Source organism: Triturus cristatus, chromosome 1_1, assembly GCF_964204655.1.
Source record: "Triturus cristatus chromosome 1_1, aTriCri1.1, whole genome shotgun sequence".
NCBI lineage: Eukaryota > Metazoa > Chordata > Amphibia > Caudata > Salamandridae > Triturus > Triturus cristatus.
In genome coordinates this window covers 128920665-128948461 of record NC_140579.1, presented here as the reverse complement: position 1 = coordinate 128948461, position 27797 = coordinate 128920665, and the positions used below count along the sequence as shown (strand labels likewise).

Sequence of the window (27797 nt, the reverse complement as noted above, 5' to 3'; positions counted from 1 at the left end):
TCGATAAGGGGTAAGTCAACTTCCCTCTCTAGGCTAGTTCATGCGTAACGCTGATACTCAGGATATTCATACTGGGCGGTCTGATACATTTGTCGTGTTGTTGTCTGTGTGGCAGCAACAGGCAACGGTGGTGCAGCTGGCACAAACTGTATTGGCTGTTGTGCGGCTGGCATGGCCTGGGCATGCTGCGGAGCTCCTTGTTCATTCTGCTCTTGTCTAAATGGCCGTGATCTTTCTTGTGTTTTACCTATGGCGATATTATGTTTCAAAACTGGACAGTCGTGTACGTAATGACCTGGCTTTTTACAATAATTGCATGTCCCTTTTACAGGTCCTGCTGAATCGGAATGTGTCATACCCTTTTTATGTCCTTCAGCTGTAACTGTCTGAGAAACTAGCATTTTCATTTTCGTGTCTTTCATGCGTCTGTGTTCATGTTCTTGTTCCTCTCTAATTCTATTGTGATGGTACTGTAACATTTGTAACATTTGTGATGGAGTGTTACCTTGCCAGGTACTCTCGAATTTTAATACTCTATTCTTTACTGGGGGCAGGGCATTTTCTACTAATTTTGTTACAAACAGATGTGGGTATGATTCGCTACTTGCTTTTATGCCACTATTTATACCAAAACATTTTTCAAATCGGGCATAGTAATCACTAGTGTCTTCATCTTGCTTCTGTTTACAGGCTGAGATTGCACCCCAATCTTCCTTTTTCGTAGTTAATAAACGTGGCAGTACCTGTACTAATAAACCTGGTAGTGCTTTAGTTTTATCCCCAAGTCCTGCTCCTGCAGTTCGGGCCTTTTCTTCCGCTTCTAACACTGACCATTCTATCTTTTGGTCTCCTACCTCCCACTCTTTTTCCTTGAGTTTCTCATAAATACCAGCAGGCATCAATACCTTTAATATTGTCATAATGTCGGGATAGGTATACTCTCCCATGAGTAACATGTCTTTAATTTCTCGGTGAAAACCCGCTGGATCTTTGTCATGACTGGGTACCACTTTCTTCATTTGTAACAATTCTATTTTTGATATGGGCGTATATACAAATACGCGCTTAAACTCGTTGTCCTCGCCTTTTATTGGGTGCACTTCTCGTAAGGGATTCTGTCTATCCATGTGATATATGGTTCTTTCCTTGACGGGTAATGAGACATGCTCTGCGCATACAAAAAGAATATACTGCTTTCTTGATTCTAGAATTTCTTTAATTAATTTAGTACCTGAACCTCTCCATTTATTCATAAGCAATTCAGTCAATATGTCAGGTAAGGGACCAGGGTCCGAACGCTGACTCCGATATAGTATAATGAGTTGTTGAATCATATAAATCCCAACTAACCTCTGTTCATCTGGGGTGAGATTCAAAAATGTGCGTACTACTGTATCATCACTATATTTTCCGGGACTGTCCACCCAATGGACAGCTGCCCTGGCTAAATCTTGTTCATCCATAGAATCGAGAAAATGATAACCCCTTCGTTCTCGGAGTAGTTTGTCGGCGGTTTGGAACGAATGCTCGTTAGACCTTATATTAATTATAGGTATTTGGAAATTCCTGTTATTATCTGGACATATCGGACGTATCGGGTCAATAAGACATCTATTGCTATTACAAGATCTTCCTCTTCCTACATAGGCTATGGTGTCTGACTGTCCTGTGGGCAGTCCTGACCCTTCTTCCTCGCTTTGTTCGAACTCGTCTACCTCTAATCTCTCTTCGTGTAGGCGTTCTATTTCTTTACGGATCTTTCGGCACATGGCTATTATACAATTTTGCTTATCATGTCTCCCTTCTGATATATTCTGGCTCCATCTGGTAAGAATTTGCATTGCTTCCGGGTTTACCCCTGGTCGGTCTTGATTTCTGATCACGCAATTTATGAGGAAACGTAACAGTTCCCCCTGTATCTCTACTTTCTGGTATTCCATAGCTCTATTAATACATTCTGGATCTCGCCCTGTTTGGACAAAATGATATATTTTATCTAGATGCGCAGTCATTCCTGGTAACATCCCTAAATACACTGCGGCTCGTCTGATACGCAATGATGCCAGGGTCATTTCGTCCTCTTTACCGGGCACAGGGTCATATCTGCAATCTATAAGAAGTTCCTTCAGCGTACGGGCACTTATGAGTTTGGGTGTACGTGAATGTGCTGACTCTTGAAAAGTAAGTTTATTTATTCTGGGTGGCGTAGAAAAAATATTGGTAGCACCTCCCGTGGCCCCATCTGGGGTGTCGGGTGTGAAAGGATTCGTCGAACGTGACACAGCAACTACAGGTGTGGACACAGCTATAGAAGTAGCTGTAGGAGCGGATGCAGAAACAGATGTGCTTGCCGGAACTTGTGACTCGATTTGTTGCTGTAGGGATACGGGTACTGGATCTTGGCGTTGGATCTCCCTGGTATGCGGTCTATGTGGGGCGGAATTAGCATACTCGGGAGCTGCGTCATCTAAATATGAGGAAAGAAAAACATCTTCTGCGGTTCTAGGATGCCCCTTAGGATGTACCTTTATTGGGAACAATGGGGGTGGCAAGTCTTTCGGTATCTCTGGAGTAGCCTTAGGTAATCCTTCGGCCAGAAGGGGATACATACCATTCATAAGGGCATTTCTTTGTCTGTCTACTTGTTCTGATTTCACTCGGATACCTTCCTCAATTAATAGATTTTCTCGAACTTTGTTTGAACTCTCTTTACTCTTCTCTTCCTATCTACGTGCTTTTTCTGTACGTCTATGAGATTCTTTACGCCATAACTCGACGGCGTCTTTCTGTGACTGTCTGACTTTCCTTTTCCATAACTCTTCCTCGACTTTCATGATGCACTCTGCATCCCAGGTTCCCGCTGCGGGCCACCTCTGACTTTCTGGTAATCCCTTGGTGTAGTCTACCCATAAATCAAGAAATATAGCGTCTAAGCCATGTTTATGATACATGAAGTGCCCTGGAGTGTCCCTAGGAGGAATAGGGACGGCTTCTTCGAGAACCCCTTTTCTAGTAGTGATCTGTCTTAATTTCGAGAAGAGCGGCATATTGACAACTGATCCGATACTTAATCTTGAACACACTTAATACAAAAGCACAATAATGAACAACCATTCATACCACAACATGCAGGACGTTTAACACATTAAACATTAAACATTAAACCTTTAACTGAAACAACAATGATGATCGTCTGCATAACTAATCACCAAGCTTAATTCTTGACAATAACTAGATACTTCGGAATACTTGATATACTGCTAAACAGTACAGATACACTGCTAAAACAGTGCAGACCGGATTTGTGTACCCAAACCCGTCTTGACCGGCACAACCTATGTGCACGTCAGAAATGCCTCCCCAGTAATGGTACTCACCGGGTAGCTTCGGAAACGGAAGGCCTCGGAAACTTGAACTTGAACCGGACTGGACTCGACTCGTCGGAAACTGGGCTTGACTTCGAACTGGTGGGTCTCTGTATACCTCGGATCTTGCTCTCTCAGCTAGGCTCTGGTCGGGATACTTCGCACTTCTCACCGCCTCGTCTGGGTGTTGATCGCAGTCTCAGTCGCCCCCGCTTGACCGGAGGGAGATACAGGAAATCCTGCTGGTACGCGTTATTGTCCGTCCAGCTGTGGCAGGAGACCGGGCCTGCAACTCACCGCCGGCGCGTGAGATGAGAAAGTGTCCCTGTTCGGGCGCCATTCATGTGGTAAATAAAATTCCTTTACCTGGACTTAATTTGATACAGAAACATAATAAAATAGCTCAGTAAAATGAGAGGCAGAATCCGTGGTATTAGAGGTTCGGAATGGGCTTTATTCCAGTGATCGATTATAATCGGTTGCTCCAAGTTCCATCACCACGGAGGTTCAGGAAGTGAAGTACATACATTATTGACATGAAATGACTTTTATAGTACATACATTACAATGAAGCGAATGCAGTAGGCGTAACAATTGATAAGGAAAATGACGATTTATCTGCGTAACCAAAAATGGGTGTAATAAGGAGTAAAAAGGAACATAATTGGTTATGATGTCACATATAGGTGGATCTATAAGATAATACTTGGCATAGATGCGCACGCAGCAACATGACGTGTAATTGACGTGTAACTAGGGGGTGAAGGGGACTTGACGTTTAGCTCTACATGTGGAGACAAGAAGTCTGGGGGGTCAAGTCAACCTAATCCCAAATCATATCTAACATCCTATGTTTAAAGAACTATGTTATCCACAAAAGAAGGACTCTCGGACAGAATCTATTCTATACTGACTGTGCGTGCGTGTACAAGCGTCTAAGTGTCTACACTAAATGCGAGGGGATAGGAATCTTCCATAGTAACAGGACTATGAATTACTTGCATAAAGACAGGGAAGCCGGGCCTTTTGCTCGGTAGCTGGAAGAATGTTTACTTAAACTATTAGGCAGGAATGCATCGGCTGAGGGGGAAGCAGATAATTCGAAGGTGAAATACAGTTCTTGGCAGAGAATAGGCTGATGTCAGGCTTCGTGAGCCGCGCAGAGAATGAGACAAAGTTCATGGTCACAGATGCAGGCTCAGACTGGAGCTTTCAGAGGCAGAAGGCAAGAAGAGTTTGATGACAGAATCAGGGCCTACTTGCCTGGACTGCAAAATGGAGTAACTGAGCCATATAAAGCCGGTGGCCTTTCATATTTAGGAATGGAATATCCGGCCTATTCATGGCGGATCTGACAGAGGACATGTTGACGGTGGACGCACATGTGTTTGCGTCTTCATAACTGGAACTGGAGGGAACATACATGTACTTGTGATTCATACATGAAACCGTTGGGGTCCAAGATAGGGGACATAACTGATCAGAAAAATCCATATTTCCACAGCAGCCTGCCACTAGCAGACACCTTCTCAGTCTGTGTACAGCAGTAGCGCCATTCCTGGTCCGTGATGTCCTGTTCTAATTCATTAGCCCATTTAGCCCGAGCGGGTTCACGCGGGGTGCCAAGCTCGGCATAAAGAGATCGGTATAGAGTGGACACCAAGTGGGAAGCCGTTTTCGCACCCAGCAGTGCATGCAGCTGAGGGAGCACCGGCGGTTCGTGCGGATAATCCGGCGTACAGGCCCGCATCCCCTCACGCAGACGAGCATAAAGGAATGTCTCCATCCCAGTCCGGGGGGTTCAGCACATAGCTGCTGGAGGCTAGCAAACATCCCGTACTTGTATATATCCCCCCACGTACATGTCCCTCGCTGCCGCTGGAATCGCCTAAAGACTCCCTCCTGTAGGAGGGTCAGCTGGGGATGAAATGCCAACGGCAGGCGGGGGGAGTACACCATCAGGGCCTGCGTCTTGCGCGCAATCCAATTCCACGCTCTCACCTTGCAGTCCACCGTGGTGGGATCCCGCTCACGCCGCGCCGCGTGGAGCAATATCGCCCCTTCCAGTGGGGCAGGCTCCACCAGCCAGTGTTCTGTGGCCACATGGGCCGTATATTTCGGGCCATGAAACCAGTAGTGCGCATAGTGCGCCTGCGCGCAGAAGTAATAGAGTTCGAAGTTAGGGAGCTCAAGCCCTCCCAGCGCATAGGGACTGGCCAGCGTCTCCCAGCTAATCAGAGTTTGCTTCCCACCCCAGACAAGACGCAGGAGTTCCGTCCTCAATGTGGAGAAAAAGGTTCGACCCGGATGATAGGGGATGTTCAGGAAATAATAGAGAAATTTGGGCAGCACAGTCATCTTAATCAATGAGATTCGGTCGACAATGGACAGTGGCATAGCTATCCACCTTGTGATGGAGTCACGTATCGCGTCAATGGCCCGGCCATAGTTATCTCGGATCAACTCTTCACGATCTAGAGCAACATTCACCCCCAGGTACCGGACGGTGGAGCTGCACCACTCCAAAGGAAAGTCGACCGCAAAGGGGACAGCAGCCGGAGTGAGGGGCAGGATCTGGGATTTCGCCCAGTTAATGTGTATGGCGGAGAGGCCTCCAAAGCACACAAATTCCCGTAGGAGGGGGTTGAGGTTGTTCAGCGGGTCCTTTACATACAGGGTAACATCGTCCGCATACAGTGAAATCAAAATGGGGCGCAAGAGGCATCTCAGGGCTTTCTCCTGGTGGTGCTGTCGTATCCTGGCCGCCAATGGCTCCATCGCCAGGGCGAACAGTAGGGGCGACAGCGGGCACCCCTGTCTAGTGCCCCTCGACAGCGATATCATCCGGGACATGTGACCATTAATCTGCACGCGGGCCACTGGGTCAGCGTAGAGCAGTCTAATCAAGGCAGAGAAGCCGACCGGGAATCCCATGCATCGGAGCACCGCATGTAGGTAGTCCCACTCCAGCGAGTCGAATGCCTTGGTGGCATCTAAGAAGACAGCCGCCAGCGGAAGTTGCGGGGCAACCTGCTGGACAATCGAGAAGAGAGTACGCAGGTTGTGGGACGTGGAGCGTCCGGGGATAAATCCCGCCTGATCCGGCAGGACTAGTTTATCCATCAGAAGATTGAGGCGATTAGCTATCATTTTAGTGAGAATTTTACTATCCACGTTGATGAGGGACAACGGTCGATAGCAGTCACATTTGTGAGCCGGCTTTCCCGGTTTCAAAATGGACAGGATAAGGGCCTCTCTCATTGTGGGCGGTAGGACCTGTGTCTCCTGCGCCTCTGCATATACTTCCAGAAGAACGGGGGCCAGCTGGTCCATGAACAATTTGTAAAAATCGCTCGGCAGCCCGTCCGGCCCAGGCGCCTTGCCAGACTGCAGTTGGAGGACTGCCTCTCTAAGTTCCTCATTCGTAAAGGGGACACATAGGAACTCCCTCTGATTATCTTCCAGATATCCCAGCGTGATTTCCCCAAAAAACTGCGGGAAATCCGCCGTGTTGGTCCCTTTTGAGCGGTACAGCTCCTCGTAGAAGTCCGTGAAGGCCTGCAATATCGGAGCACTATCTTTCTGGCAAGTGCCGTCTCCGTCCTCCACCTCTAGTATATAATTGGCATATCGGGGTTGCCTGATGTCCTGTGCCAAGGCTTTCCCTGGCCTCCCCCCCCTCCCCGTACCGGCACGCCTGGGCATACTTCCCTCGAAACCGCACCTCCCTGTCAGCCGCATCTGTGTATTCAGACAAGAGCTCCCTCATTTTGGCCCTGCCCTCTCCATTGCCCCGCCGCCAAATATCTGCCTTAAGTCCCTTGATCTCCCTCTCCAACAGGTGTAACCGTCTGCGGATATCTCGCAGTACTCCAAAGCTCTTGGCCATGCATACCCCTCGTATAGTGACCTTAAAGGCCTCCCATAGTGTGCCCACATGTGCCACCGATCCCCCATTCCGGTCGAAGAACTCCATAATTGCCTCCCCCAGTTCAGTCCTAAATACCTCGTCCAGCAACGACTCCGGGGCAAGTCTCCAGCTACTAAGACCGGTAGTCAAAGCCGGGACGTCGACCATCAAGCATACCGGGGCATGGTCAGATAGGGTTCGGGCCAGGTGAGTGACCTTCCGCACCCAAGGACATACTCCTCTGGAACCAAGCCAGTAGTCCAGCCACGACCAAGACTCATGTATGGTCGAATGGAATGCCCCTTCCTGCTTGCCTGCATTTCTGTGCCTCCATAAGTCCACCAGTCCCCCATCCGCCAACAGTCCCCTTAAGGCATCCTGGCTTCTCGTGTAATGATGAGGCATGTCTGAAGAGTGGTCCATCACCGGGTCCGCGACTGTGTTAAAGTCACCCGCCCAGAGTATATGCGTGGCCCCCACCTCAAGTATCTGCCACCATAACGCGTGCAAAACATCCAGGTTGTCAATGTTGGGGCCGTAATAGCTGACAATAACCACTGACTGCGCGCCCAAAGCACCCCACATCATGCGAAACCTGCCCTCTCTATCACTATGCGCACCTGAGCATCGGAAGGGGGTGCCTTTCCTAACCAGAATGGCTGTACCTCGCGCATACGTGGAGTAAGCAGAAAATATCCTATCTGAGGCCCATCGACTACCAAAGGTGGGAGGAGTTCTAGGGTCAGTGTGAGTTTCCTGCAAGGCCACTATGCTGATGTAATGCCAGTCAAGGTAAGTAAGTATCTGCCGCTTCTTCCTGGGATCCCGCAGCCCCCTTACATTCCATGATAAAAGCTTCAGGCTTCGTCTACGGTCGCCCTCCATGCTCTTGAATCAGTGCACAGGAGGCGCGTCCCCCCGAATGGTGTATCGCTCTCTAGAGCCTCGCATAGTGATGGCATGACAGTCTCTGTAATGCAATGTAGCAGAGCGTGTGAAGATGGGCCAAGTCTACTGCGGTCGTATTCCATTCTCTCTGCCCCGTGAACCCCTCCCGCCTCCCTACCCCCCATCTTCCCCTCCCACAACGGTGCCCCAAACGCGCCGGAATCCCCAAACCCTCCCCCCTTGTCCACTCCCCAAAGCATGGAATAAACAAAATCAAACAGTTGAACTCCAACAAAAAGAGAGTGATCCTAACCCTAAACCTTATCTAGGTCGAAACTTTGGATTACAGGGGACCTCCATCTGTGGGGCGCCAGAGTACGTCCGAAGCACTCGTGTCCCCCCTTGCGGCAGGACTCCCTGCCCCTTCCCCCCCCCCCCCCCCCCCCACTTAGGCTGGTGCTGAGGAGGGTCAGAGTCGAGGGTGCCCTCCCCAATGAAGCAGACCCCTTCAAGCCCAGGGCAGGCGAACAGTTGGGCTGCTATGACATATACGCTCAAGACTCGGCCTACGCTACTGTGGGGCGTCACATAATTCAGCATCATAGATAGTCTGATAAAGAGAATTACACCATGTACTCATCTGTCGCCGATAGCTCAGGCCCAGTACTCCCTCAGCCCGGACAGGATTCCGGCAGGCTAACGAGTCTCAGCAGCTTAGTCCATACTTCGTAGCAATAGGTCTGTCCCAAGGCGCCCTGAAGGTGCCCCCTCCTCCTGCACCTCCGTGTCGCGCTGCTTCGAACCATTATGTCTATTCCAGATCCTAGAAAGGGTTAGAGCATAATATCTAATCCTCGGCCATGGGCGAAGCCGAGCCCGAGCGTCCCGCATTGTTTCCGTGCGTCGGGGACGGTCGTCGCAGGGTCTTAATGAAATCCTCCGACTGTTGCGGGGTAGTGCAGATTATTGTGCGGTCCCGGTGTCGTATCCGCAGCTTGGCCGGGTAGAGCAGTGCATATTCAACGTTCGCCTGGCGTAATTTCTGTTTTACCGCTAAATACTTCCGTCGAGCCTCCTGGACCGCCAGGGTAAAGTCTGGCTAGACGGAGAACGGGTTGCCATCGTATTGTAGATTAGGAATATCTCTCGCCCTATGAAGAGTCACATCACGGTCTCTATAGTTAAGCAGCCTTGCCACTATAGGTCTCGGTGGCGCTCCAGCTGGAGGCCGCGGGCCCAGCGTCCTGTGTGCCCGCTCCAGTATCAGGTGCGACGAGAAGGATTCAGCGCCCAATGAGGTCACCAGCAGTTTCTCCACGTAGTCCTCCATCCTCCCCGTGGCCGTGGATTCCGGTATACCCACCAGGCGTATATTGTTTCGCCGACTGCGTGCCTCTAAATCCTCGCTTTTAGCCGCAATCACCTTCAGCAGCTTGTCCATTTGAGCCATTTGGCGGGCCATTTCAGTGGAGGTGTCCTCAGTGGCGGATATTCGCTTTTCCGCCTCTTTGATTTGCCCGTCGTGTTTGTCTACCTTGAGCACCAGAAAATCCAGTCGAGTGTTAGTATCCATTTTCCCAGAAAGGGTATTGAGGCTCTGCTGCATTGCGACAAGCATGGTTTTTAGTTTGTCAGCTGGGGCGGCAGCAGGGGAGGTAGACGGTCCAGGAGCAGGCACCTACGCCTCTTTGGTGGCGGGTCGCGTGGTCGCTCTTTTTTGGTCGAAGGGGAGCTTGGACTGACGTGCCTCCGCCTTACCCATGCCGATAGTCTCTCAGGCAGCGCTCCAAGTAATGGGCCGCAAATCTTCCCCACTGTCGTGCACTACTCGCCGCCGGACTGTAATGCTGCCTCAGCGCATGTGTCAGGTCAGTGGAGGGCAGGAGAGGACGACACCACGTGTACTGTTCTACATGGAAAGGGGGGGGAGCACAGAGGCATCCCCCAGCAGGACCCTCCACAGGCCGATATCCCGGTTATCTCTCCTCATCCACGGGTCACCAGGGGTCACCAGGGAAAGGCCGCCTTCCGCGCTTCGGGTGTCTCCAGCCCAGAATAGAATAGAGCCCCAGGCCCAGCTCCACAGCGCAGGCACCAGCGGCAGCCTCTAAGTCAAATGCGCTTCCACACTGCCCCTTAACCTCGTCCCGGGTCCCAAGCGCCGCACGGCTGCGGCCTGTGTACCGGTGCCTCACTCACCCCAGTCGCGTGTTCAAGGGGGGAGGGTCAGCAGCCTCACCTCGCAATGCACTGGCCGAATCCACTCGTCCACTTCAATTACCGCCCATCCGTCCTTCCCGTTCAGGCAGCAGCGTCTCCCCACTTCACCTCAGACTCAACGAGCAGCCGGGGCAGGGGCGCATCGATCTTCCCCTCCTGAATCGTCAAGGCGCCTCTCGGGGCACTCCGCTCCGCGCCACCGCCCCGGTCGCGTCTCCAGGAGAACCCCGCTCATCCGCACGCCGGCGCTTTGCTTGCAGTGTTTCGTGTGCTCCCAGAAGATCCGGATAGCTTAGGGTGCAACTGCGCTAGGGACAACAGCCACAGGGGGGGGGGGGGGACCGCACCAACATCCAGCCTCACTCCTCACAGTATCTTCCCAAGTCGTAGGCAGGCGCCTCCTCCGCACTCAGTGTAGCAGGCAATCTCCTCCGTCAAGCCTATACCCTCGTGGCCGCACCGGCACTAAAGTAGCGTCCGCAGCCGCAGCAGTCTTCCGCCGGCGAGGAGCTCCTCATCCCCGGTCAGGTCAGAGTCCGCTATCTCCGTGACAAAGCAGCCTGGCGCCACCAAACTTGCAGCGAGTGCTCATGCGCCCTAGTAGAACACTTTGGTTCGCAATGCTCACTCAGGCGAGGGGTCTTTATGCGGATAACTGGCGAGTATAAGGGTCGGGCGTCCGGAGCCTCACGTCAGTGCGGCCATCTTGGTTCGGCGCCACCTAGCGCCCCCATGCAAGTGTGTTCTTATCCCAACAATCCACCTCACATTGAAAGTATGCCTAAGTGAACTTTTTTCAAAACGTAAATTAATTGCGATAAGCACGGTTATTCTCGCTTTTTTATCGCTTCGCTGGTCCTGCGTCGCATTGCTAATAGGGCGATGTTGTGTTAGCAACCATTTTCATTACGTTTAGGTGAGAAACGCCTACCTTGCATGTCATTAGCGATATCTATCGCTGACATGCAAGGCGTAATGGAAAACGCCCGCTAACGCTAGGAAGCAAGCGCTAAAGCAGTTAAGCTCTTGCTTGATGATAGTGCGATACAATTATCGCCGTTATTCATCGGAAAACAGACGCAAAAGCGGCGAGAATTTTATCGCGGGGACCTTGATGATATGCCCCTTGGTGTTGAGGTTATGGAGTTAGCAGTTAGTGGGTTGCATGGGTATAAGGGTGACAGTCACCAGTGGTTGAGGTTATGGTTTGCGGCTGTTGGGCAAGTCGGATAAGCAGAATTATCTGGGCAGGAGGAAGTAATTGAATAACGCCTTGGTTGGGCTCTTCAGGGTGGGTAAAGGATAGGATGTTTGGAGGTCATTGGGTGACGTTGGAGGATAGGACACATGAACATAAGGATTGTGGTAGGTTGAATGGACTGTGGTGGATAAGATGTTTGAGGGGAGTGGGTGGTGCAGTCAGTTGATTGGGGAAACCAGGTTGTGGGGGAGGGTTAAGGGTGGGAGGGGTTAGATTATGATATGTATTAGTGAGGTGAGGTTGTTACAATCTTTGGAATGTTTTGAGACTAACTGCACACCTGTCCTCATAAAACAGCCTTTTCCTCTCGCTTTTTGGTCTATCTTGCGCGCCATTCCACCCGAAGATTGCAATGGTTTTATTCCAATAACTATATTTTATAATGAAATAAATATATCAGTATTAAAAAAAAACAGGATGTATTGTCACCTTTCTCTCCAATAAACAGAGACCACCAAGCACAACTGGTAATGGCTGTTTCTGCTTTAGAAAGCAGTCTTGTGCCTTGTTCTTCATTCTGCATGCATATTTCTTCACTTTGTACACTCCCTCATTAGGAATTCATTTTTTCATTTTGCTCGAGAGGAAATACTGAATCTGTTCTCGAAAAATCCTTAGGCCTACAGCTGGTGCTGTCTAGGATGTGTCTTGGCACCTTGATACCCTCACAGGTTACAAGCAGCGCTCTACAAATTCACTTAACATTACATTATATGACATTGGGCTGAAGAGACGGCTGCAGCACGAATCGCCTTCCAATGCTTGTGAGACCAAGCCCGAGAACACATACATCAGTTTTCCTATTCCTAATTACAACACATGTATTCACAATATTATTCGGATTCTTGTGATTTTATTTTCTTCTTTTGATTGTTGCAGCCAACACGTGTTTCATCGTCCGGGAGTGAACCCACAACTTCCCCAGGGCTGGAAAGACAATTACATGAGCACACAATAGTATCTTGTACAGAGCTCATTACATTGTACATTTATGATTTGGTGGAAACCCACACTTCAATCCGTATCTATTAACACCGACGATATAGCCAGAAATTGTGAAACAGTACTTTTCATGCCCTTATCTTCCACTATATGTTCATGTATAGTGGTCTGATATTCATACATCATGAACTGATATTGTGGGACGTGGTGCACTTATCAGTATCACTGCCAGTGCAACAAATTGGTGAGAACACACAAGCATTGTTGGAGGAGGTGGGGAGGAGTGCTCATATCCTGTATCTTCATGGTGAGAGTGACTATGATTAGGATCCATGAAAAAAGTCAAAGAGAGCATACCTGTTTTTTTTTTTTTTAATCTCGGTAAACCTATAATAGTGATGCAAGTGCTGAGTAAACATGTCTGAGGGTTCATACATGAGCTTGAGGACACTTACAGGGGGGTAATTAATAGGGCTTCTCCAACCTCTGTGCCGGTTATACTTCCATCCTGGCCAGTGGGCGGTAGGGAAATTGTTGAGATTGCTCCAAGTTGTAAACATAATGGTGCTTGAGAAGATCTGCAATCTAAATCATAGGATGCACTCATTACTACTGTTAGCAATCTGTACAAAGGCATAAAGTAGGCATTACGGTGTAGAGTACCAGACAAAATAAGTCTGATCCTAATTTAATGTCGGGTCAGCGTGAAGAAATTGTTGTGCAATCTGAGTTCATTGAATCTCATTACGGTCAAACGAACTAGTAAGTTCAGTGACTGTTGCAAAAGTCCAGCCCCCCAATATGCTCTGTTACAGGCCTCTGAGTTGAGTAAAATTCTCCGTAAGTAAATAAATCTTATAATGATATCAGGGGAATGATAAAAGAGCATGCATAAGCCAAGTCGGAGTTATCCCAGTACTAAAAATGATCATGTATGTGCTAATTAAAACTAATGCTCCCAAAGTTGCGTGACAGAACTGAATAAACAGAGGCTCACCTGATGCCTTCCAATGCTGCCCCATCTGTCGGATTCAAATCAGTAACTGAATCGACCAATATATGATCAGGATAAACAGGTCCAGGAACTTCACACCATCAGTAATACCATTAAAGTAAGCCAGTGAGTCGATAAGCTAGCCTTTATTTAAATACAGTGTCTTAGATTACTCGTGAGGCTGATTGAAACATCTCAGTGACACTTGAGGAAATCTTAATCACCTGAGAATATTTGACCAACAATAATAATTCACATTACTGCACGAGAGGAGGATGTGCTCGAAGGGCTGGTAGGTTTGCTGTCTATCAGCCCTGCAATTAATTCTATTTTGTATTTGTCTCTCTTTAGAGCCCAAATACAATGGCAAGAGAGTTACTGCTACTGAGTGCATAGAAGTTTAATGGTTGTCTCAACAAGTTCTCCATTGTGCTTAGAATGGCTTCTCAACAACAGCTAGTTTTCCTTCATGCAGCTCTGTATTGTGCATGCAGCACCTTCGTACTGTATTGTATTGTATCTGAATTTATATAGCGCGAAACTGTCGCCCTGCGGGTATCCTGGCGCTGCAACTAGCCCTGTTGACACTAGGCAGAACAGATATCCTATCCGCTGTTTCCAGGAGCTCAGATTACTCAACCCTAGCGAAGAGCCATGTCTTTAGACTCTTTCTAAATGGGAGTAACAATTTAGTCTGCCTAATATGCAGGGGGAGAGTGTTCCAGATTCGTGAGGCGGCTATCCCAAAAGCTCTACCGCCCGTCCTAGATTTCTTGAATCTGGCGGTAGTTACCAAACATGCGTTGGAAGAACGGAGATTTCTCCCGGGCTTATACCAGGTGAAATTCTCCTGCATGGATATTGGGCCCAACCCATGTACTGCTTTAGCCACAGTGCAGAGAGATTTAAATAGAATTCTCTCCTTGACGGGCAACCAATGGAGGTCCTTTAAAGCTGCCCTTGAGGAAGACCTACGCGGCCTATTTAATGACAATTTGGCTGCTATAGACTGAATCCTCTGCAACTTCAATAAGCACTAATTGTGGAGCTCCCAAAAATAACGAGTTGCAGTAATCCAATCTATTTAGAATTATACTCCTCACTATTAAGGGTCTACTATTACTTGGTAAAAGTGGGAGAATCTGACACAGTGCTTTTAGCAGAAAGAAACAGGTGCTAACTATCTTGTTAGCTTGTGAGTCCATTTGAAGATCATGGTCAATTAGAACTCCCAAATGACGTACTGTTTTCACTGGGACCAATGGTGCATCCGTAGGGGAGAAACTAAACTCAGATGGCAGAGGCCGCAACACTTTAGCCATCGAACTGTGGAAATGTGGATTTTCCTGATCAGCTATGTCCCCTATCTTGGACCCCAACGGTTCTATATGCATGTTACAAGTACATGTATGTTCCCTCCAGTTCCAGTTTCTAAGACGCAAACATACGTGTGTCTACCGTCGACATGTTCTCTGTCAGATCCGCCATGAATGGGCTGGATATTCGATTCCTAAGTATGAAAGGCCACCGACTTTTTATGGCTAAGTTACTCCATTTTTGCAGTTCAGGCAGAGTAGGCCCGATTCTGTCCTCAAAGCCTTTCCCTGCTCTCTGCCTCTGACAGCATCAGTTTGAGCTCGCATCTGTATCCATGAACTTTGTCCTACTCCCTGTGCAGCTAACGGTGCCTGCCTCGGCCAGTTTTCGCCTGCCTGCCAAGAAGCTGTATTTCACCTTCGAATTATCTATTTTGCTCTTCAGCCGATGCATTCCTGTCTAGTGATTTAGGTAAACATTTCCTTTAGCTCACAAGCAAAGGACTCAGCCTTTCCGTCCTCCTGCAAGTGATTCATAGCCCTGCTGCCATGGAAAGTTTTCTGCCCCTCGCATCTCATATAGACACTTAGGCGTTTGTGCACGCACACAGTCAGTATAGACTAGATTCTGTCCGAGAGTCCTTCCTTGTGGATAACATAGTTCTCTAAACATAGGATGTTAGATATGATTTGGGATTAGGTTGACTTGACCCCCCAGACTTCTCGTCTCCACATGTAGAGCTAAATGTCAAGTCCCCTTCACCCCCTAGTTGCACGTCACTCACACGTCATGCTGCTGCGCGCGCATCTATGCCAAGTATTATCTTATAGATCCACCTATGTCTGATAATCCTAACCAATCATGTTTCTTTTATTCCTTATTACGCCTAGTTTCAATTACGTACCTGTTATGTCACTTTTCTTATCAAATGTTACGCCTTCTACATTCGTTTCATTGTAATGTACTTATTATAAAAATGCATGTCTGTCAATAAAGTATTGTACTTCACTTCCTGAACCCTCGTGGTGACGGAACCTGAAGGCCGCGACTCGAGTCGGCCATTTTTTATGGAATAAAGCCCATTTAGAAAACCTCTTATACCACGGATTCTGCCTCTTGTTATTCTGAGCTATTTTTATTTTATTTTAAAGATTCCGTATGAAATTCAGTATTAGGTAAAAAAGAATATTTACCACATAATGGCGCCCGAATAGGGACACTTTCTCATCTCACGCGCCGGCGGTACGTTGCAGGCCCGGTCTCCTGCCACAGCTGGACGGACCATAAACGCGTACCAGCAGGATTTCCTGTAAGCTCCCTCCGGTCAAGCGGGGGCGACTGAGGCTGCGATCAACCCAGACGAGGCGGTGAGAAGTGCGAAGTATCCCGACCAGAGCCTAGCTGAGAGAGCAAGATCCGAGGTATACAGAGGCCCACCAGGTTTTCTCGAAATCCCGATGTCCAGAGGGTCCGCTGTCCGCAGTCATCGAGTCCTGTCCTTTCTCTGAGGCCTTCCGTTTCAAGGAGCTACTCGGTGAGTACCATCGCCGGGGAGGCGTGTTGACGCGCACATAGGTTGTGCCGGTCAAGACGGATTTGGGTACACAAATCCGGTCTGCACTGTTTAGCAGTGTATATGTACTGTTTAGCAGTATATCAAGTATTCCGAAGTATTCAGTTATTGTCAAGAATTCAGCGTGGTGATTAGTTAGGCAGACTGTCATCATTGTCGGTCATTGTTAAATGTTTAATGTTTAATGTTTTCAGAAATGTCTTGCATATTGTGGTATGAATGATTGTTCATTGTACACTGTTCATTATTGGGGTTTTTTCCGTATTAAGTAAGTTCAAGAGTAAGTATCAGATCAGTTGTCAATATGCCGCTCTTCTCGAAGTTAAGACAGATTACTACCAGAAAAGGGGTGCTTGAAGAAGCAGTTCCTATTCCTCCTAGGGACACTCCAGGGCATTTTATGTACCATAAGCATGGCTTAGATGCCATATTGTTTCTTGATCTATGGGTAGATTATACCAAGGGATTGCCGGAAAGTCAAAGGTGGCCCGTAGCGGGAACCTGGGATGCAGAATGCATCATGAAAGTGGAGGAAGAGTTATGGAAAAGAAAGGTCAGACAGTCACAGAAAGACGCTGTTGAGTTATGGCGTAAAGAATCTCATAGACGTACAGAAAAAGCACGTAGACAAGAAGAGAGGAGTAAAGAAAGTTCAAATAAAGTTCAAGAAAATCTATTAATTGAGGAAGGTATCCGAGTGAAATCAGAACAAGTAAATAGACAAAGGAATGCTCTTATGAATGGTATGTATCCCCTTCTAGCCGAAGGACTACCTAAGGCTGCTCCAAAGATGCCAAAAGACTTGCCACCCCCATTATTTCCAATTAAGGTACATCCAAAAGGGCATCCCAGAACCGCAGAAGATGTTTTTCTCTCCTCATACCTAGACGACGCAGCTCCCGAGTATGCTAACGCCGCACCACATAGACCGTCTGGTGTAGGGGTTCAACGTCAGGATCAGGTATCTGTCCCCGTGCAACAGCAAGTCCCGACGCAAGCGTCGGCAAGCACATCTGTTTCCGCATCTGTCTCCGCAGTCGACTCTACAGAGGTATCGACACCCATAGTTGCTGTGTCACGTTCAACGAACCCATTCACACCCGACGCCCCAGATGGGGCCACGGGAGGTGCTAGCAGTACCTTTACACCACCCAGAATAAATAAACTTGTTTTTCAAGAGTCAGCGCATTCACGTACACCTAAATTCGTAAGTGAACGTACGCTTAAAGAACTCCTTGTAAATTGTAGATATGACCCGGTGGTTGGTAAAGAGGATGAAATGGTCCTGGCATCATTACGTATCAGGCGAGCCGCAGAGTATTTAGCGAGGTTACCAGGGATGATTACGCATCTAGATAACATATATCATTTTGTTCAAACAGGACGAGATCCAGGATGTATTAACAGAGCTATGGAATTCCAGAAAGTAGAGATACAGGGGGAACTGTTACGTTTCCTCATAAACTGTGTGATCAGAAATCAAGACCGTCCGGGGGTAGACCCGAATGCAATGCTTATTCTTACAAGATGGAGTCAGAATATATCAGAAGGGAGACACGATAAGCAAAATTGTATAATAGCCATGTGCCGAAAAATCCGTAAAGAAATAGAGCGTATTCATGAAGAGAGATTGGGAACAGACGAGTTCGAGCAAGATGAAGTGTCCGAATCAGGGAATTCCGCAAGACAGTCAGAGACCATAGCCTATGTAGGCAGAGGAAGATCCTGTGAAAATACTAGATGTTTTTCTGATCCCATACACTCTGTATGTCCAAATAATAGCATAACGTATCCGACGCCTGTAATAAATCTGAAGTCTCCTGAACATTCGTTTCAAGCCGCAGATAAAATACTACGAGAACGAAGGGGTTACCACCTCCTCGATTCCATGGATGAGCAAGAATTAGCCAGATCAGCTGTTCACTGGATTGACAGTCCTGAAAAATACGGTGATGAGACCGTAGCACACACGTTTTTTAATCTCAGTACAGATGAACAACGTTTAGCTGGAATATATATGATTCAGCAACTCCTCATATTATATAAGAGCCAACATGCTGACCCTGGTCCTTTACCTGATATATTAACGGAACTACTCACGAACAGATGGAGAGGTTCTAGTAACAAGCTAATTAAAGAGATATTAGTGTCACGTAAGCAGTATGTCCTTTTTGTAAGTCCGGATTCTCTCTCGCTGCCCCGCAGAGAAAGAGCGCCGTACTATATGGATAGACAAAATCCCCTACGAGAAGTGCACCCAATAAAAGGCGAAGACAATGAGTTTCACCGTGTATTTGTTTACACACCCATATCAAAAATGGAATTATTAGAAATGAAAAAAGTAGTACCTAGTCATGACAAAGACCCAGCGGGTTTCCACCGAGAAATTAAAGACATGTTACTGATGGGAGAGTACACCTTTCCTGATATTATGACGATATTAAAGGTGCTTTTGCCTGCTGGCATTTATGAAAAATTGAAAGAAAAAGAGTGGGAAGTGGGAGACCAAAAGATAGACTGGACAGCATTAGCAGAGGAAGAAAGGGGCCGAACTGCAGGTTCAGGGCTCGGGGATAAAGTTAAACTGTTACCAGGTTTACTAGTACAGGTATTGCCACGTTTATTAACTACAAAAAAGGAAGATTGGGGTGCAATCACAGCCTGCAAACAAAAGCAAGATGAAGACACAAGCGATTATTATGCTCGATTTGAAAAATGTTTTGGTATATATAGTGGTATAAAAGCAAGTAGTGACTCATATCCACATCTATTTGTGACAAAATTAGTGGAAAATGCATTGCCTCCAGTAAAGAATAGAATATTGAAATTCGAGAGTACCTGGCAAAGTAACACTCCGTCGCAAATGCTACAAATGTTACAGTATCATCACAATAGAATTAGGGATGAACAAGAACACGAGCATAGACGCATGAAGGATACAAAAATGAAAATGCTAGTTTCTCAGACAGTACCAGCAGATGGTCACAAAAAGGGTGTGACACATTCTGGTGATTCTGCAGTTCCTGTAAAAGGAACCTGCAATTACTGTAAACAACTAGGCCATTATGTACACGATTGTCCAGTCCTGAAACGTAATATAGCTACAGGCATTGCAAAGGAGAGACCACGATTAGTTAGACAAGATCAGAATGAACAAGGAGCTACACAGCATGGACAGTCCATGCCAGTTCAGCAACAGTCCATGCCAGCTTCACAGCAACCCATACAGTTTGTGCCAGCTGCACCACCGTTGCCTGCTACTGCCACACAAACCACAACACGACAAATGTATCAGACTGCACAGTATGAATATCCTGAGTATCAGCGTTACGCATGAACCAGCCTAGAGAGGGAAGTTGACTTACCGCTTATCGAGATTCCTGTAGATCAAGAAGGACCTTATGTACATAGTGAATTATTAGGTCAAGATAGAAAATTCTTACTCGATACAGGGGCAAGTCGAACAACCATAAAACGTAGTGAAGTTCCAGGGGCACCCCTCTCAGGCTCTCAAAATGTTTCCCTTGGTTTTTCAGGAAAACCTGTTGTTAATGAAGTATCACAGCCTCTACCACTTACGATAGGACCTTTGACACGAACTACAGATTTATTGCTTACTAAATCATGCCCAGAAAATCTGTTAGGAATTAAAACTCTGAAAGCACTAGGAGCCATAATATGTTGTTCTCCGGAAGGAGTAAGGTTGTTTTTACGTGATTTTAAAGGTCACTATGTGTCTAGGGACATGGATCCCCGACTACAGATTTTACCAGTACATCTATGGGCACAAGGCCCTACGGATGTTGGCTGCATGAACATTACACCCTATCGAGTCACACTGAAAGCAGGAGTGGTACTACCACGAATGCGACAATACAAGTTACCGCATGATGCTGTAGTGGCTTTGCTGAAAATCATTGATGAGCTGATTGCCCAGGGAGTAGTTGTAGAAACAGACTCCAATGTATGTAATTCACCGATAATTCCGATTCTTAAACGAACTGATCCTACTGCCCCACCAGTGTACCGATTGGTTATTGATTTGCGTGAACTAAACAAGTGTATTGTACCACAATTCCCTGTGGTCCCTGATATATCATCATTGTTGACAGCAATTGATTCCGAAGCAACATTCTTTACTGTAATTGATCTCAAGAATGCCTTCTTCAGCGTCCCAATAGATCCGGACAGCCAATATTTGTTCGGATTCAGTTTAAATGGGCGCAGTTTTAAATTCTCACGCGCTCCCCAAGGATTCACAGAAAGCCCCAGCATTTACAGCCAAGCACTGAAACGAGAACTTGACAGTATCCACATGCCAGTCAATACTGCACTGCTTCAATATGTCGATGATCTGCTGATCACAGCGAGAAGCGAGCCAGAATGTGAAAAAGCTTCTCTGACAGTTTTACATTTCCTAGCCGACAAGGGGCACAAGGTGTCTCCTTCTAAGCTGCAATTCTGTGTCCAGCGAGTTATTTATCTTGGTCACTCGCTGTCCAAGGAGGGAAGGCAGCTTACACCAGATCGCATCCAGTTAATTGCTAACATGTCAATACCCCAGACACAAAAGGAGGTGCGGGCTTTCATAGGCCTCACTTCATATTGTAGGCAGTGGATCCCTCAGTACGCATTTCTAGCAAAACCACTCATTCAGTTAACCACACAGGAGGCAGCCACATCGACTGTTCTCCCTTGGACTCAGGAACATACACAAGCTTTTGAAAGCCTAAAGGAAGCTTTATGTCAAGCACCTGTTTTAGCAACACCATGTTATAGCAAACATTTTACACTCTTTGTTACAGAACGCGAAGGTACTGCCTTGTCAGTACTCACTCAGGATCAAGCAGGATCACGCAAGCCATGTGCTTATTTTTCCAGTACATTAGATCCCGTAGCTCAGGCTTTGCCTGCATGCCTGAAATCAGTGGCAGCGACAGCTTTAGCAATCAGACAAAGCGATGCCATAGTATTAGGACACCCATTGACAGTACAAGTACCACATGCAGTAGAGGTTCTTGTGAACCGAACACAGACACAACACTTGACCATAGCAAGACTTACCGGTTATGAACTGACATTGTTTCAACCACACATAGAGATCCGACGGTGTAATACATTGAATCCTGCTACACTATTACCTGTAATTGGAACAGACCCACTAGCTCATGATTGTGTTGAAATCATTGAAATAAAGACGAAACCTAGACAAGACTTGACAGACGTTCCATTGTTAGATCCAGACCTGACGTTGTATGTAGACGGATCGTGCATGAGAACAAGTACAGGAGATTTAGTGGCCGCGTATGCAGTCACAACAGACACTGAAGTTATTGAGACAAATTGTATAGATACTTTGTCAGCCCAAGCAGCAGAACTTATTGCTCTAACACAAGCCTGTATTCAAGCCACAAATAAGAAAGTTAATGTATACACTGACTCACGTTATGCATTCGGAGTTGTACACGACTTCGGCGTGCTGTGGCGAGAGAGAGGTTATTTAACCTCCCATGGTGCCCACATTCAGCACGGACCCCTCATTCATGCCTTGTTAGACGCAATACATCTACCCACTGCTATATCGATTATGAAATGTAAAGCACACACGAAGGTTACTGATATCATTTCTCAAGGCAATGATTTAGCTGACAGAACAGCTAAACAGACTGCTCAGAATCGCACATTAGACATGACAAAGCCAATAGTTCAGGCACCAACACAATGTATGACAATTAAGGATCCCGCACTTGACGTAATTGACATACAGACACATGCCACAGCAGAAGAAATAAAGAAGTGGACTGAACTAGGAGGGATCCAGACAGATCAAGGATGGATGACGAAGGAGAAATCTGTATGGTTTCTCCCTGATTCCATGGTTCAAGCCATTATAGCTACAGTTCACAGTCCAGCACATTTAGGAGAGAAGGCTATGCTAGACAGCATTCAGCACATTTGGTTCAACAAACATTTACGAGCAGCAGCTAAACAAAAAGTTCGTACCTGTATGATATGTTGTCAGTTCAATCCAGGAAAGGGTGTTCCCGTAGAGCAGGGTGGATTTCAGCCTCCTGACCATCCTTTTGAAGTCCTCCAGATGGATTATATTCAGATGGAACGTTGTCGAGGATTCAAATATGTTCTCGTAGTTGTCTGCGCTCTCTCCCGTTGGACAGAGGCGTACCCCGTATCAGATTACACGGCCCCGACTACTGCCAAACAGTTAGTTCGAGAATTCTTCCCACGGTACGGGCTACCACGTGTTGTATATTCAGATAACGGCCAGCCTTTCTCATCCGAATTAATGAAACATGTCTCACTTTTGTTGGGATATCAGTGGAAATTCCACTGTGTCCGACACCCCGAGGCAGCAGGTCTCGTGGAACGACATAATCAAACTTTGAAAATCAGATTGTCTAAAATATGTAAGGAGAAAGGTGTTGACTGGATAGTAGCCTTACCAGTTGCACTATTTTACATGAGAATGGTAGCACACTCTCGAGCAGGGCTATCCCCTTATGAAGTGATCTTTGGTAGACCACCGAATATGTGGGGGACGCCTATACCCCGTAAAATAACTGATGTTGACTGTAATATGCTGACAGATTACCTGGCTTCCTTGATGTCTGCACTACAATCTTGTCGTTCACAGGTAGTCGCAGCTTTTCCCGACAACACCGAGGTGAAACCTCATGATGTAATTCCCGGCGATTATGTTCTCGTCAGGAATTTCGATCGGAAAACCCAACTGGAGCCAAGGTGGAGGCTTCCTAAGTTGGTCCTGCTGACGACCAGAACAGCTGTGAAGATCGAAGGAAGAAAAGGCTGGGTGCATTCCAGCCATATCAAGAAATTTCATGGACTTCCTCCTGACACAAACAGTACTCCCCGTGTGTCTTCCCCCATTGACTCAAAGCTACCCTTGGCTGAGGCCAGTAGCACCGAATTCTATAAGCAGAAACTCAGGTCCAGATCCAAACTGTCGGACGATTTGATTGTTTAAGTCCTCTCCAAGGTGAAGCGGTTGAATCTGTCCCGACATGTATCCCTTAGGTCTGAATGATGTAGAGTCCAGAATCATAATGAAACGACATGCTTATTGTAAATTACTGCGTAGCCACTGTATTGTGACTTTATTAATTTTGTTTTCCTTGAGTTTTTTAATAGTTACTGCAAGTATATTGTTGCATATGTATTATCCTGTTTCTAAACGTGCTTTCAATATAACTGATGAACATTCTTTTAGTGACCTACCCCCACATGAGTTGTCCTATAGACTTGCGCTGCGCAATAACACATTCATTAGTATGTTACATCATTCCCATCAGACTAGTAATGCCACCAATTGTTGGGTGTGTGGCCGACTCCCTCCCTATCAGAATAACAAAGGAGTTCTGCCTTTCTTTCCACATCCGTTCACACACAATGGCTCCTGTGGAGCATGGTTTAGTTTATTAAATTCCATAGACCCAGACACAGCAGTTTACCAACAACATTGGATATGGGGAAATCTGAATCTAGTTTTATTCAAAGTCTGTCACCCTAATAAGGAGGGTCACCCCAGTAGAACAGGAACTGAATTAGAAAATGAAGTGTATAAATTAGGTAATTTTAAGCCTAATCTTATGATTTTGAATGTCAAATCCGAAGTTGAACTAATTCTGCCCACTATGTCTGTATTTCCAGTTAAGGGTGACTTATGTGTGAGAAAAGTTGGTTCCATACATATGGGCCATAGCCAATGCGTTACTACAGTAGAATATAGTGATCAAGGTAAATCCTCATTTAGAGCTTCTCGCCATTCTTACTTTATATGTGGTCAGACGGCATATATGCGTCTGCCTCTAGATTGGGATGGTACCTGTTACATAGCATTCCTTCTGCCACCTGTTTTCCTAGCTCCCCCTGATTATTATCGAAATGTTCATTTAGTACACAAAAGAGAGCGTAGAGATCTCCCAGTTGTCGATTATACTGAGACGGCATGGGACAAGTATGTAGATTTCAATAAAGGTATCTTTCCCTATATAGGTACCATATCAAATAGTAAGCTGATACGCAGACTCACCAAGACTCTTGAAGCTGTAGTAAACGAGACTATAGCCGCCCTAGGCAATCTGACAGAGGAACAATCAGTGATGAGAATTGTTGTTCTCCAGAATCGTCTTGTCCTTGACGTCATCCTGGCCGATAGGGGCGGAGCTTGCAGGGTCATCGGATCCAGCTGCTGCATATTCATACCAGAAAATTCGCCATCTGTATATAAAGCTATAACACGCCTTCATAAGATTGTAAGCCAGATACACGAAAATCCAGGCACTTGGACGTGGTTCGGGTGGTTTTGGAGTGTGATATCAGCCTGGGGATGGAGAGTTCTATCCTTCCTAGGTATTGGCCTTCTTATGCTTTTCAGTTGTTGTTTATGCCTGCAATGTGGACCAGCGATTTGTGGTCTGTGTGCCACATCATGCATTCCATATCACAGTTCTCGTTCAAAATACCGGAAGAAGAAGGAAGAAGAAATGATGCTCCATGAGCAAATCGATGGAATGATGAAGATTGATATCTCTTGAAGGGCAAGTAGGGGACAAGGAGGGAATGTGGAAATGTGGATTTTCCTGATCAGCTATGTCCCCTATCTTGGACCCCAACGGTTCTATATGCATGTTACAAGTACATGTATGTTCCCTCCAGTTCCAGTTTCTAAGACGCAAACATACGTGTGTCTACCGTCGACATGTTCTCTGTCAGATCCGCCATGAATGGGCTGGATATTCGATTCCTAAGTATGAAAGGCCACCGACTTTTTATGGCTAAGTTACTCCATTTTTGCAGTTCAGGCAGAGTAGGCCCGATTCTGTCCTCAAAGCCTTTCCCTGCTCTCTGCCTCTGACAGCATCAGTTTGAGCTCGCATCTGTATCCATGAACTTTGTCCTACTCCCTGTGCAGCTAACGGTGCCTGCCTCGGCCAGTTTTCGCCTGCCTGCCAAGAAGCTGTATTTCACCTTCGAATTATCTATTTTGCTCTTCAGCCGATGCATTCCTGTCTAGTGATTTAGGTAAACATTTCCTTTAGCTCACAAGCAAAGGACTCAGCCTTTCCGTCCTCCTGCAAGTGATTCATAGCCCTGCTGCCATGGAAAGTTTTCTGCCCCTCGCATCTCATATAGACACTTAGGCGTTTGTGCACGCACACAGTCAGTATAGACTAGATTCTGTCCGAGAGTCCTTCCTTGTGGATAACATAGTTCTCTAAACATAGGATGTTAGATATGATTTGGGATTAGGTTGACTTGACCCCCCAGACTTCTCGTCTCCACATGTAGAGCTAAATGTCAAGTCCCCTTCACCCCCTAGTTGCACGTCACTCACACGTCATGCTGCTGCGCGCGCATCTATGCCAAGTATTATCTTATAGATCCACCTATGTCTGATAATCCTAACCAATCATGTTTCTTTTATTCCTTATTACGCCTAGTTTCAATTACGTACCTGTTATGTCACTTTTCTTATCAAATGTTACGCCTTCTACATTCGTTTCATTGTAATGTACTTATTATAAAAATGCATGTCTGTCAATAAAGTATTGTACTTCACTTCCTGAACCCTCGTGGTGACGGAACCTGAAGGCCGCGACTCGAGTCGGCCATTTTTTATGGAATAAAGCCCATTTAGAAAACCTCTTATACCACGGATTCTGCCTCTTGTTATTCTGAGCTATTTTTATTTTATTTTAAAGATTCCGTATGAAATTCAGTATTAGGTAAAAAAGAATATTTACCACAGAACAGTATACAACCTCCGTTTTTCCACCATTAAATTGTAAGCAGTTTGTCCTCAGCCAATTGGAGGTCTGTCGCATGCACTCCTGAAACGTTTCTAACGACACTGCTTGGTTTCCCTCCATAGAGAACACTAATTGTGTGTCATCTGCATAGTTGACTGTGTCTATTCCAAAAGATTTAATAATAGGAATCAGGGACCGCAGATAGATGTTAAACAGAATGGGGCTTATTGCTGAGCCCTGTGACACCCCATGACACACAATAGTCTTGGAGGATGTAAACGACGGAATGGCACTGCCTGTTGTCTGCCCATCAAATAGGATTGCAGCCACTTCAGTGCCAGCCCTCTTACTCCTATGTTCTCTAGTCTCTCAAGCAGTGTCTTGTGGTTCACTGTGTCGAATGCGGCCGACATGTCTAGCAATACTAGAACAGGTGAATTACCATTGTTGGCACGCATCCTCAGGTTGTCCAATACAGTCACCAGAGCCGTCTCGGTTCCATGTTCTGGTCGAAATACAAATTGGTCCTTATCTAGTAGGTGATTTTCTTCTAGAAATAAGGACAAGGATTTACTGACTCCCCTCTCCAGAATTTTTACTGGGTGGGGTAAAAGATATTGGTCTAAAGCTCAGAAGGCTTATAGGGTCCAAAGATGGTTTCTTAAGCAGTGGAGTCACCACTGCCTGTTTCCAAGCTTCGGGGATGATTCCATTTTCCAGTGACTGACAGCAAATCTGTCGCAGCCACGGAAATAATTCCAACTGGAACTCTTTCCATATCCTATGTGGGAGGGGATCTAGTGGAGAGACCGAGGACACACAATAGGTGAGGCTATTAAATGTGTCCTCAGTAAGAGTTTGGAAACACTCTAAGGCCGTCAACTGACAGCCATACAGTATCTCAGTCTGTTGCCCTGCAGCGGGTGTCTGAGATAGCTCATTTCCCTCCTCCAGACCACTGTTATTATTTACAGTTAGACCCCCAACAATCTTATTAATTTTATCCTCAAAATGGGCGGAGACATCATCACAGAGATTCTGTGTTGCAGTTACCTTGTTACCCATACAGACAGGATTGGCTAGGTCTTTTATAATACCAAATAGTGTTCTTGTACTATTAGGTGCTTGCACAATAATTCTTGCATAGTATTCCGCTTTGGACTTGGAAATGTCTTCCTTATACGAGGCCTGTAGCAGTTTCAGTTCCCTTTTATCTGATTCCGCATACGACCTCCTCCATTTCCTCTCTTCTTGTTTGCGATTTTTCTGCATTAGTCTTAGCTCCTCGCTATTCCAAGGGGCCGAGGGTTTCTTTCTGTTCTTCAGCCTTTTTATGGGAATAATCGGATCTAGAGTACTACTTATATAATTACAGTAGATTTGGTTGTTTTTCTCTACCGAGTTGGTTGAGAAAAAAGATTCTGTGCTGGGAAAATCGGGTGTGTTCTGTTTCTCAATTGTTTGTCCCATTCTCGACCCTTACAGTAAGTTGTTGACTGATTTCTATTATTAACTAAGCTAGGCAGTGTAATCTTAAAA

The 27797-nt window shown here is 46.5% G+C and overlaps 1 long non-coding RNA gene across 1 annotated transcript in view; it reads left to right on the top strand.

Annotated features, from left to right (window-relative positions):
- LOC146869774 (uncharacterized) overlaps positions 1–27797 on the top strand; it is a 228315-nt gene that overhangs the window by 53460 nt on the left and 147058 nt on the right. The gene's annotated exons all lie outside the window — the stretch shown is intronic.